A 13,941-nucleotide genomic window follows, 5' to 3' on the forward strand; every position below is an offset into this window, starting at 1 on the left:
AAGGTCGAAACCTCGAGCGTGTATCTCCTTGAGGGTCTCCCTCCGAGACCTACATTTAGCAAGTTCGGCAACCCAATGTACTCGAGCATCGGTAGTATTCGCCGCCTCTCTTGCCTCCATCTGAGTAGCCTCGGCATCAGCCCGATACACGGCAATGGACTTATCCGCCATGACTTTCGACGACTCAACCTCCGCCTTGGCCTCAACAAGCCGTGTTTCAAGCTCCTCGATCCACTTAGCTTGAGCCGAACCCTTTTGCTTGACGCTTCAAAGCTGAACATCGGCCGATAATAATTTGATCAAAATAGTTTCTTTTTTCGCAGCCAGGCGGTCGATAGTCTCCTTCCACCGATTACATTCAGCTTTGATTTGATCAACTTCTTCCCTAAGTAACCCAATTTTTTCAACCTTTTGCTGCAGCTGATACAACGAAGGGTTAACTTTCACAGTTGAGTCAAACCCATACTTTAACAGAACGAGGCTCAACTGCTTATTGAGTTCGGCCTCTTCTTCACAAACCTTAGCCAAATCCGCTTGGAGGTCCTTTATAGCCTCATCCTTTTGGCTACAAAGAAGCCGCAGGGCATCTCTCTCCCCCGAGACCTTCTGAAGCTCGATCTCACATTGGCTAAGGTCGACTCGAAAACTACTAATGGCCTTCACAGTAGGGAAAGAACACAAGTCAAGTTTGGAAAAGAACAAAAAAACCAAGTATATTAAAATCACTACCCGAGTAATGAAATGTTGGGCCTCTTCTAGTAGAAGAGAAGTGTCACCAATATCGGAAGCATCATCGACTCCAGTAAAGCAATCCCGAAAAGGGTCCCCTACACTAGAGCCTCCGCCCATATCGGGGGTCTACAATTCTCGAGCTTCCTTTAACGCCTCCTCAGAAAAGGTTGGAAGAGAAGGAAAATGACCCACTGTCATAGCCCCAAGCGAATCACTCGGGACGCTCCGATCAAGACTCGGGATTCCAAGACTGACCCCGACCGGTACAGCCGCCATCGGCTCAGGAGCTCTGGTGACCTCGATAGCTTTCGCAGATCGAATCACCAAAGCCGAGGCATCGTCTTCTTTTTCTTCTTTTCTCAGTCATTGGACCGAGTCCATCGGAAGAGCAATTGCCTTCCTCCTCACCCTTCGAGTTTTGGGCTTGGGGTCCTCTGACCGAGAGGCAACTTTTCGCTTCTTATCTTTCCCCGATTTCGGGACAGGGGACTTGGTTCCTTCTTCACCGCTCGAAGGCCTCAAAGCGGCATCCTTGGTTACACCTGCATGAAAGGAAATCGGTAACGAATAGAGCATAAAGAACACTTCGAAGGAAACAAGAAATAAAACCTTACCATGATTCTTGGCCTCCCATCTACCTTTTGCCAAATCACACCAAGCGCATTCGGCATAAGAGGAAGTCGAGGCTAACTTCCGAACCCAATCCTAGAGGTCGGGTACCGCTTGTGGCATCCAAGGGGCAGCTGTATATCGGAGAAAGACATCAGAAAAAATCGGGAAAAGATACGAAAAACAACGTCTTATGAGAACCACTTACGGTCGAGATTCCATTCCTCGGGGAACGACATCTTCTCTTCTGGAATGAGGTCACGGGTCCTCACCCGAATATAACGGCCCATCCAACCCCGATCCTTGTCTTCGTCGATGCTCACATCAAAGCCTTCGATGTCCGACGATGAAGTCTGATTAGTCCTCGAAAGATTTGAGGCCGATACAATCATATGAGGTGATTCAGGGAAAAATCCAGCCCCCCGGCTTTGATGGAGAAGAATCGAAGTAGGATTACTATACGCCATAGAGAGGGATGAATTTGACCGAGGGTGACATGATATCTTTTGTAAAAATCAATGATCACTGGGTCGACGGGACCCAACGTGAAGGGATAAGTGTAAACACTTAAATACCCCTCCAGATGGGTGATGACGCTCTCTTCGGGGGATGGAATTTGCAACACAACCTCGGAACCCCAGTTGCAGTCTTTCTTAACGACCTCGAGATGACCCTTCGTTATCGAGCACATGTACATCGACACATGCTCGCATCGACCCGGAACAGATGAAGGATTCTCAACTTTAAAATCGATCTTCAGAGTACACGGGCCGGGAACATAGTCATAGGTGGACGGCTCCACCGGTGCCTTGTCACCGGACGACCGTGAAGAAAAAGTTTTCTCCTTCTGAGGTACTGTTTTCGAAGTTTTGGCCATTGATATGAGAGGAAGAAAGGCAAAAGGAAAGTGAAAAATTGACGACACCAAACTCTGGTATAGATGGCTCTGCAAGCGACGAAATAGAGAGAAAGGATAAGAAAATTTGGAAGAGAGAAGGCGTAAAAATGGTAAATGTTAGATGGAAGGGTTATTTATAGGCTCGCATCGTAGCGGTTCAATATCAGAGGTGGCCGACCTCCATCGGATAAGCATTAAATACCTTGAAAGACTAAATCGATGGAACAGCTATCACACACGTCATAATCGCTCCCTGTGAAAACGTCAGCTTATAACCCGATCGAACCGTCGAAAATCATATCGATTCTCACTGCATCCTTCATGAGAAACGAGGGGACTATCTGTATACGGTCGAAATAGATTTCGGCATTCTTACGTTCGATCGAGTTCGAGTGGCAAGATACCGTAGCGGGATTTACTTTCAGTTTCTGCCCTTTACATCATAACCGGCCCGTGACTTTTTAGGTCTCGTTCTGCTTATGCATGTTTGGTGAGTATTTGTGTTTAGCCTCAATAGAGCAGAATTGATACGACGAGTATGTATTGATTTTACTAGTTCTGACCGACAGAGAGAAACGAAGTAGTTTTATCTTCTTTGTATTTTTGAAATTCTAGCCGATGGGGTACTTCTAGTAAAGCTTGAGAACCCTTAGATGTATGAGAATTCTGTACAATAACATCGAATTGACTCAGGACTCCAACAGCATAAACATCTACAAATGTGGAGTACGTAACGAAGTTCAAACACCAATTAATTCCCATCTCCCAAAAATTCATTGACTAAGAAGGAACAAAAATAGTACTATGTCATTTTAAATTATGCTTCAGGAACGATTTGACATAATTTTATGGATATACTGACGGGAGATAAAGAGTCAAATCAATAGAATTGATTCAGGCTACTGTATATGGTCGAAATAGATTTCGGCCTTCCTACGTTCGATCGAGTTCGAATGGCAAGATACCGGAGCGGGATTTTGGGAGTGAGCTCCGAAGACAGTACAAACGAGCATCGAGTCCGAAGGCTGCTCGAGGAGTCGGCTCGATAATCTTATCGAGCCCGTGATCAAATCGATCCGCAAGGCATCGCTTCGAGGTCGGAAATACGCTACGTCCACCCCGAAGGTCGAACTCAAGCCAAAACCGAAAGGTTCGACCCAGTATCGAGCTCACAGACAAGAGCCGTTATAACCGCACTAAGAGAGAGAATCTTGACGGGAATAGAGGAAGAGACAAATCATCATGGGTCCTCCACTATATGCTTTATTTTATTATTTTTTGTTATAAATAAAGTAATGACCCTCTATTATAAATGCGGGGATCCTTGTAAGCTATGCAGGGACCGAATAGAGTGGAACAAAGATCTTTTCTCATATACAAAGATATCTCCTTGCGCTTGTTTTACTTCACTCATTCTTTCTGTTCATTATTCTCATTCTCATAGTCAAGAGTACTCGTATTTCTATCTCTCTATACGATTTGTATCAAAGGATATCACGTATCCTTAGAACCATACTTAAATTTAACGTTATCTGATTTTTCGGGTAAACAGATACACCGAAGACAAATTGAGTTGATTTCCCTTTCCTTAACCAAAAGGACGTTTTAGTTCCTAAGTTTGAAAAGTTCAAAGAACACAACCTCACCGTCGAGCTTGAATACGACTTTTCGATCAATGTCAGTTGGATCATGTTTATATTAGCAGGGCGCTTTGGATTGATTTGATATTTACTGGGTGTTAACTTGACACAGTACGTAGGTCATAGTTGGAAACAAACAAAAAGCGTGCACGTAAATGAGATAAGTATAAATTGTTATTTTTGATAAATCCTGAACGAAAAGATTGCATATATAATAAGGAGCAGGACTCCTTACTTAAGAAAACTTAATCCACGATAAGAAAAGAGTTAAATGTTGAAGTTAACTAGAATTCTTTCACCAAATAAGAGTAAAACAATAGAATTCTAGTTACTCTTTATTTACTAACTCTTTTACAGGTATGCATACATACCGAAGCAAAACAAGAAGTGAAAGCAAAATAACCAGGCATTTTGTGAGCAACCTATGAGATTCAAGAGTGCGAATCTGAAGCGACACAAATCAGATTGAAGAACCAGTTCCATAAAGAGTTTTATGTGTCTATCTTTATTTCTAGTTCAAAGCGTAGTAGGTGTTTTGAGTTGTACCTTTCAACTTTCTTTAGAAACATTTGTACTAGGTATTTGATTTGTCATATTCAAGTTAGAGTTAACTTGAAATAGTTGCAACAACTTGCAGTGTGTTGATATAAGGGTTAGAGTTTAACCCTTAGGTTTGCAAGAGTTTTGTAAACTTTGTTTTGGCTCAGAGTTTTAGTGAAGTGTTTGAAGAAATCCTACTAGGTTTGGTTTTTGCACCTCTTTGAGCAGGGTGTTTTTCACCTAAAAATTCTTGTGTTATTTATTTTTTATATTATTTATTCCGCAACTATAGTATAAGAAACATATCGAAGAATCATGTCCTTTGATAACCCGTGTATGCGAAAATTAGGTACTATATATACCCTTTTGTGTGATATTGAAGTATAAAAATATCACTGGCGCCCTTCAGAGCCAATCTGATGATGCATCATAGTTTGACTAACTAGAGATTTGTTAGTAGCAGGAAGAAAGAACCTTAATTTGTAGTATTACAATTTTTAGAGGAGTTTTGAGGGTCTCATAGGCCCCACATGAAATTGTATGCAGTGACGTAATTCCTACAATATCCAAATGCATGAATATGAATGATGTTGTCCCAAAAGTTGGAATATGATGGTGAATTCATAGGAAAGAAACAACATTGGGATATTTTAATAACTTTCTTTTTTTAGTGGGAAAAGATATCATTACTTGACCAAACTCATATTTACAAAGGTTAGTATAATCTGGTAATTCAGTTGAGGGACAAAAGCAGATTATTTAGAGATAGTTGGTATTTCATTTCATATTAATCGATCAATGATAAAGATAAAAATATAAAAATACTATGCATAAAGTTAATTGTTATATAAAAAATTACGGTACTAATCTTCTATTTGCGTTGCAAGAAATAATAAAATTTGGAAAAAATCAACAAATCACTACTTGTCAACATTGGGACTAGAACGAAATTAAAGATCAGAAATTCATATGTGGACCCATCATATAGAAATGAGCACATAGAGAAAATGAACAAAAAGATTGAAAGTATGCACTTCAAGCAAGTAGCGTTGGCTACTTGCCAAGTTGAGAAACAAAATTTCAAAGTGTACACTTCATTTGCCAAAGAAAAAAAAAAGCTATAAATACATCCATCTTCAGCTGCTTACAGGGAGTCAGAGAGAAGGAAATGGTTTTTTTTTTTTTTAGAAGAAAGAAATGATCAATTCTTAGTTTCAGAAGATTAACTTTATTTTTAGATGACTCTCTTTTTATTTCAAACTTGTAATATTATTATTGTCCTATTTTCGTATTTTCTTTGTCTGTGAGTCTCTAAATAAGCCTACTACTTATATGTAGTAGTATGTCATGTGTTAAAGTTTGTTTCTTTTGGTAATTTCCGCATGAACTTTGTTAAGTTATTATAATGATATTCGTATTTTTAATTTTGTGCTTGATCAGAAATTTACCTATATATATTGAAAGGTCAGATTGTTGAAGTGATAAATATTGTCATATCTATCTATTTTATTTCTTAACATATTTTGTATTAGTTCTTGCATTCGAAAGAAGCAAAGGATAATACGAGTAATTAAGGAATAACATATTTAGGTGATAATACATTTTCAAGGCCTTAACTACTCAAATTAGTGAGAGTAAAAATATTCGAAAGAAGTTTTTACTATCCAAACCGAGATTTTATCTTTTAAATCACTATTAAATTTAACAAATACAACTGAAAGATATTTTGTTAATAATTCACTCCATAGTAAAAATATATTTGTATTAAAAATAAACAAATATCACTTTAGAAATCTCTTGAGAAAAATGTCATCTTCATTATAATATAACTACATTCATATTGAGAATTCTATGCAGTTTATTTATTTAACATGTTTTCTTGTAGTTCCTCTTATTTCGAAAAATTTAATATTAAACACTATCATCGACATTTATCAATTCGATTCTGTCAAATAATAAGTCAAGGTAATATAAACCTGTCGAATAGAATATCCAATCTCTGTGAGGCGATACTTTGCTTTACTATAATTTGATAAAGTACGAGTCTTAAATGTTTATATGTTAAAAATCCGTCAATCAATAAACTAAGACAATATATAAACTAAGCCTTAATTTCCGCCATATAAGCTACACTGCCATATTAGTATCTAACTGGACTGTAGTCTCAAATATTAGAGTTCTCTAGTCATTTGCTTATTTCTACACTGCCATATAAGTATTTGTTTACCCTAAAAAAACGGATAACAATTGAATATATATGTGGTTTTAAGGATATGTGAATTAATTCAATACGAATGATTAATGACGTTAGATTAAGCAAATGAAATATGTAATAAATTGCCAAACCAATGATAAGAGTGTTTCCGAGCTCGGTTGATGGTTCAATGAGGAGCCTGCTCTCGATTCCAAGTTTGCACTTATGAAGAACTTAAGAACAAAAATAAGAGCTTTTAACAACAAAGAGAATTAAAATAAATTGCCTTGGTATGCATGTTACAATGTCTTTTATGAATAATAAGCTTTCCCCTTTATATAGTAGGGGAGTTTTACCCTAAGTACAATTCCAAAAAAGGTAAAAATCTTTTTTTTTTGCCAATCACTGATTTTCTGCCGATACGGGCCGAGATTCATGCTGTGATATCCGGTTGGGCACGGATATCACGACCCTTTGTTAGTCGTGTGAAGCTGTTTGGTAATGCTCTCCAAAATCTTGATCCGCGAACCAGACCCGGAGGACATGGCCCCGATACCCCCGAGGGCAGGTGTTTTGCCCGATCCCCAATACGAGAGACTCCTCACTTTGACTCCGATTCATTACGGTCACGTTCCTGTTCCGTTTGCCTCACCGAAAAATCGAGGTGTTCAGTGGGCTCGATTTTACCTGTATGCAGATAGTTCCCTCGTTTCTTAGAGACTAGGCTTGCCGAAATGATGGGAAACGACAGATGACTCCGGTTCCTTCCTTCATACGTTACGACGAGGGAGCCGAAACGTCCCATCAGTAGCGTCGTTCTGACTTCAAACACGTGTCGCTTACCGGCAGGTTGCCCCCGAATGCGAAGCGTCGGCTGTTTCCCTATAAAAGCTTCCTCCTTTCGTCCTTTTTTTACTTTTCGACTAAATCACTACCTTCGAGTTTTCGCCATTATCAAACCTTCTTCAAACCTTCATATTTTCATCCTTGTTCTTCAATTTCCATAGTAAACTCCAGATTTTCTTCAAATCTTCATACTTTGTTTTTCATCTTCAAAACCTGTTTTTCCAAAACTGTGCGTTCTTTCCTCAAATTTTCAAATACTCCCCTAGATGACAATGGCCAAAACATCAAAAACCGTTCCTCAACAAGTTACCTCTTCATCTTCTCAACCGGCCGCTGGTACTGAAGCGGTTTCCCCTGAGGTGGTTGCCCTCGAAACGGCTTCCCCCATTGTGGCTGCTAACGAACCGGCCGCCGAGCCTCCTTTGTCAGCGTTCATTCCCGGGAGCTGCTCAACTGCATATGACTTTAAAGTCAAGAAGCCATCGCGCAAATAGGACCGGGGTGAAGGAGTCTCGAGGTACATATGTTCTGTGACTGAAGATGTTCTTCCCATAGTTCGTAAGGACTGCAATTGGGAAGGAAAGAACGTAGTAGTCCCCAGGCCCGAGGACGCCGTTACTATCCATGTGGAGGGGTACTTAAGTATTTACACTTATCCCTTCATACTGAGCCCGATAGACCCGATCGTTCTAGACTTTTGCAAGAGGTATAAGTTGTGCCTCGGGCAAATCCACCCATCGTTGTGGAGGATCGTTGTCACGACCCAAACCGATGGGCCATGACGAGTGCCCGAGTCCTACCTGTCGAACACCCCTAAGCATGCGTCTAAGATATAAACATGAATTAAGGGTAGGTCATGGATAACATTTGTCAATAAACTACTGAATCACGTGAATAACATACGTGAGGAAAACATGTCCAAAATACATATATACATATACATGCGAAATACGGTTGGGCGAGCCGACAAGGCTGCTATAGACAACTATATATCCAAAACTAGAAGCCGACAAGTCCACATATTGTCTAACTATGCATGACTGTCTACAGACCTCTAATAGAGTGTACAATTATATGAAGGACGGTACTGGGCCCCGTCGTACCCATATCTACATAGAAAAATAGCATACCGAAATCAATAACAGCTCCGGATCAAGTGGAGCACACCAACTCTCGCTGATCAAGGATCCTAAAAAGGGGGACCGTCAGCCTCTCTACCTGCACATGCGGGCATGAAACACAGGCCCCAGGAAATAGGGGCATCAGTACGAATAATGTACCGAGTATGTAAGGCATGAAAATCAGTACATAAAAGATAAAAAGAAACATGGAGTAAAGGAATCCGCCTATAAGTCTAAATAACTTTGTGAATCCGGAAATATTTATAGAGTCATGCACATGCGTATAAATGTCATGTCATGCATAGGTATATGTGTACATAACATCATCAAGCCTCTGAGGGCATCCCATCATATCATTTCGGCTTCTGTGGGTGAAATCATCAACGTATACCAAATGATTAGGTGGTTGTGCGTATATAACGCCGTAACGTTTTCCCATATCCCATATACATATAATATACGTGTATATAACGTCATCTGGTCATAAGTCAATGTACATGTATAAATGAATGAAATGCATAAGAAGTAAGTTAATAAGATTTCTCGGAATGTCATAAGATCAATATGCCTTCGGGTAAACTTTATCAATTACGTATTTTTCTCAAACCCATGAACAGAAGATATAATAATAAGACACATGGGAATTCAAGAACATAGGCACCCCCAGTGCTTCTATGAATAGAGACATTTATGAAAGTTATACGTTTGCTCGTTTCGTTTGTATCACATGGATCATGCCAAAAGGAACGAAGGGATAGTCTTAACATACCTGAGCCGATTCTCTTGACAATCCCTCTAACAGACGTCAATCGCGACAAAATACGTAACGACAAGATCGAAGTAGGGAAAAATCCGTATGTTTTTCTTGAGAAAGGTTGTACCGTACTCCCATAGAATCATAATCTCACGCTGCTATAATATTCTGCAGTTTCATATGAATTCCTTTTTGAGACTTTATCCGTTACTTAGCAAACATACACATCCCACTTAATAATGTAGGAAGATCTCTTATAATTGTGGGTTGTGGGCCCCACTTTTGTGAATTACTTTTGCCCACAAATCTCCTAAAGATGCCACCTAGTCACATAAACCAAGAGTCACCATTTAGTCTTAATAATTATAATCCCCTTGCTGCCACGTGGTGTGATGTTTCCACCAAATATTTACCCACTAATTTCTAATTAATTTGCTAATTTCCCACCAAAATCAATAATTAACCCCTTACCAACATAATTAGGTAATACCCTAATTTACTTAAAATACTAATTACTTTTAACATACTTTATACACCTTACTATCATGGTCATGTGGTACCTTGTATGGCACTAGTCCATAAATACCAGATATTATAGCTTGGACCGTATTTTATCCCAAATTGACAACCTTCAACGAAACTCATTTTTTTTGATTTGTTTGCCCTCTAACCTTCACGGGACTTATTTATTATCTGTTATAAATCACATAAATACTTATAACCTCAAAAATAATCTCATTCCCGAGCCTACGTCGATTAACTTATGACAAAATTTTAACGTATGAAAATGCGAAATGTAACACTCTTTCCCCCTTGGAAACATTCGTCCTCGAATGTTTAACTCCCCGGGATCTATATAAATTTTGGCAGAGTCGCCTTTGTAACAGTACTACTACCAACCCTTCCTCTAGAAAACTCAATAACTCAATGCCACATAGGACCACAATCATTAATAACGACAATGGCCTCACACGCCCAATGACAATAACTAATACAAGAATCCATACACGCATCTTAAGGCTATGATGTCTCAGTCAGTTCCTCATCTAGAAGAGGAAACAAGTGAGGATACCTAGACTTCATGTCTTCTTCAGCTTCCCAAGTCATTTCTTCCACATTATTGTTTCTCCAAAGTACTTTCACCGAAGCTATGTCTTTAGTTCTCAATCTCCGAACCTGTCTATCTAGTATAGCAATGGGAGTTTCCTCATATGATAGCTGCTCCATAAACTGAATGTAGTCAATTGACAGGACTCTGGAAGGATCTCTGATACATTTATGGAGCATAGACACATGAAAGACTGGATGTACAGACTCCAAGTCAGAAGGCAGGTCTAACTCATATGCTATTTGGCCTACCTTGCATATGATCTTATATGGTCCAATGTATCGAGGGCTAAGTTTTCCTTTCTTACCGAACCTCATAATGCCTATCATCGGTGATACCTTTAGGAATACCTAGTCATAAACTTGAAACTCCAAGTCTCATCATCGATTATCCGCATAAGACTTCTGATGGCTTTGAGCTGCTAATAGCCTTTCCTGTATAAGCTTAATCTTCTCGATTGCCTGTTGTACCAACTCTGGTCCTACTAACTTAGTTTCCCCAACATCGGGCCATCATATAGGCGACCTACACTTCCATCCGTAAAAAGCTTCGTATGGAGCCATCTGAATATTGGAATGATAACTATTATTATACGCGGACTCAATAAGCGGCAGATGATCATCCTAGCTACCCTTGAAGTCTATCACACAAGTCCGTAACATATCCTCGAGTGTCTGAATAATACACTCAGCCTGTCCATCTATCTGGGGATGAAATGATGTACTAAGACTTACCTGAGTCCCTAATCCTTTTTGGAAGGACCTCCAGAAATTAGCCGTAAACTGAGCACCTCTATCCGAGATAATATCACCCATATAGAATCAAACTTACACTGGGTACGAGGTAAACCTATGATAAAATCCATATTAATTACTTCCCACTTCCAAGTCGGAATCTCTATAGCCTGCAATAATCCACCGGGTGTTTGATGCTCAATCTTAACCTGCTGACAGTTAGGGCACTGAGCAACAAACTCCGCTATATCCTTTTTCATTTCGTCCCACCAATATATTTCCCTGATATCGTGATACATCTTTGTTGCTCCTGGATGGACAGAATACCGAGAATAGTGAATCTCTCCCATAACCTGTCGGTGTAGCCCTGCAACATTAGGGACACATAATCGTCCTCGATAACTAAGGACTCCATCTCCTGTAACCTCAAATGGTGCCTTATCCTTCGGAGGGGTTGGATCCCTGTAATGAGCTAACACAGGATCCTCGTACTAGCGTTCCTTCACTTCAGTTACTAAAGAGGATGTTGCCGTGTCTTGAATAGTAACTCCGGTATCACCTGAGTCCAGTAATCGAACTCCAAGACTAGCTAGCTGATGAATCTCATGGGCTATCCCACAATTCTCTGGCTGTAAATATGACATGCTATCCATAGATCTATGGCTGAGGGCGTCTGCTACTACATTCGCCTTTCCCGGATGGTATAAAATATCAACGTCATAGTCTTTCAGTATATCCAACCATCTCCTTTGGCGTAAATTCAATTCCTTTTGCTTGAATATATACTGAAGGATCTTATGATCTGTATAGATATCAACATGAATGCCATACAAATAGTGCCTCTATATCTTTAGTGCATAAATCACCGCGGCTAACTCTAAATCGTGGGTCGGGTAATTCTTCTCGTTCTTTCTTAGTTGTCTAGAAGCATAAGCTACAACCTTACCATACTGCATCAGTACACAATCCAATCCAATGCCCGAAGCATCACAATAGATAGCATAACCATCGGTTCCCTCTGGGAGTGTTAGAACGGGTGCTGAAGTTAATCTATCCTTCAATGCCTGGAAACTCCGTTTGCAAGCATCAGTCCACTGAAATTTAGATCCTTTCCGAGTCAACTTTGTCAATTGTGCTAAAAGAGAAGAAAATCCCTCTACAAATCTCCTGTAATAACCTGCCAAACCGAGAAGGCTACGAACCTCCGTCGGCGTCGTGGGTCTAGGCCAAGTCTTTATTGAACCAAGTTCTAACTTGCACTTTTCAAGCCTTCTCTTCTTCCAAACACATCAACCACAATAGCAATGGTATTCTTAAGTTATTTCTACTGATTTCCAGCCATAAAACATCAAGAATTCAACTCCAAATAGTCCAGTAACTACAACACTTCAACATGAAGTTCAACTTACTTCACAAGTTTCCTTTATCAAATCAACTAGATATACATAGATGATCTTAAATACATATAGGAGAAGTTAAACCTTACCTTGGCAGCAAGAATACTCATCCAACTAAGCTTTAGTTCAAGCTCAAATAAGCTCTTTACCCCAAACCACAAAGTAGAGAGATAACTAGGTGATCTTGATCTTCCAAGAGAGAAATCACCTTACTAACTTGTGGATTTGGTCTTGAACCCTACGATAACTTTGAGAGAGATCTTGGGATGATATTTTGAAACTTCTTCACGTTGCAATAGAGAGAGATGGATTATGAATTGTTTTCTAAATGCAATTGAGATATATCTATGTTTATATGGCCCCACCAATGGGTTTGGGCAGATGGGTCTTAGGAAAGCTACAGAATTCAACCATAATTCACTTTTAGAGAATTTTGCATACAACTTCCCTTTTTGTAGAATTCTGAGCACAGTACGCAAATAATATGCATGCTCAATCTCTGAACGAGATTAAACCAATATATCATCGATAAATACAATCACGAACAGATCTAGAAAGGGTCTGAACACACGGTGCATCAAGTCCATGAATACTGCTGGGGCATTGGTCAAACCGAATGAAATAACACGAAACTCAAAGTGCCCATATCTGGTCCTGAATGTTGTCTTCAGAATATCTTTCTCCTTAACTCTTACCTGATGGTACCCAAACTTCAAGTCTATCTTCGAGAAACACTTGACATATTACAACTGATCAAATAAATCATCAATCCTCGGGAGCGGGTACTTATTCTTGATCGTCCCCTTATTCACTTGTCTACTCAACTGAGCGCCACGTACCTTATCCTTGTTTATTATCAAACTTATTACGGGCCACACACACACACACACACACACACACACACACACATATCTTGTTTATTATCAAACTTATCACGGGTCATTACATGCCACATATATATATATAAGTAATAATATTAGAACTTAACTCGCATAACTAATTCAAAAGAAAAGGTTTATATAGATACATAGGGGCCGACAAGGCCGTAGACATGTCATACCCAAAACGATACATAGGATATTGTCTGCAAAAAACCTCTAAGAAAGCATGACCATAATATATATAAGTCAGGACAGGGCTCTCGACGTCCTCATAAAACAACATAACATATACATAACCCTGACTTGGTAATACTTAAGGAAAAAGTGGAGCTCACTAACCAAAAGTTGATATCTGGAGGCAGCGTACAGTAGAGGGTCCTCGCCTCGTCCTATATGAGAGCCTCGATCATACACACTTCGAAGCGAAATCTTCATATCCTTATCAGCTACCTTCCTCCTCTTGGCCCGACTACTCTCCTCTTCCTCT

The sequence above is a fragment of the Nicotiana tabacum genome, chromosome 24 (assembly GCF_000715075.1).
Source record: "Nicotiana tabacum cultivar K326 chromosome 24, ASM71507v2, whole genome shotgun sequence".
In the NCBI taxonomy this organism is placed as follows: domain Eukaryota; kingdom Viridiplantae; phylum Streptophyta; class Magnoliopsida; order Solanales; family Solanaceae; genus Nicotiana; species Nicotiana tabacum.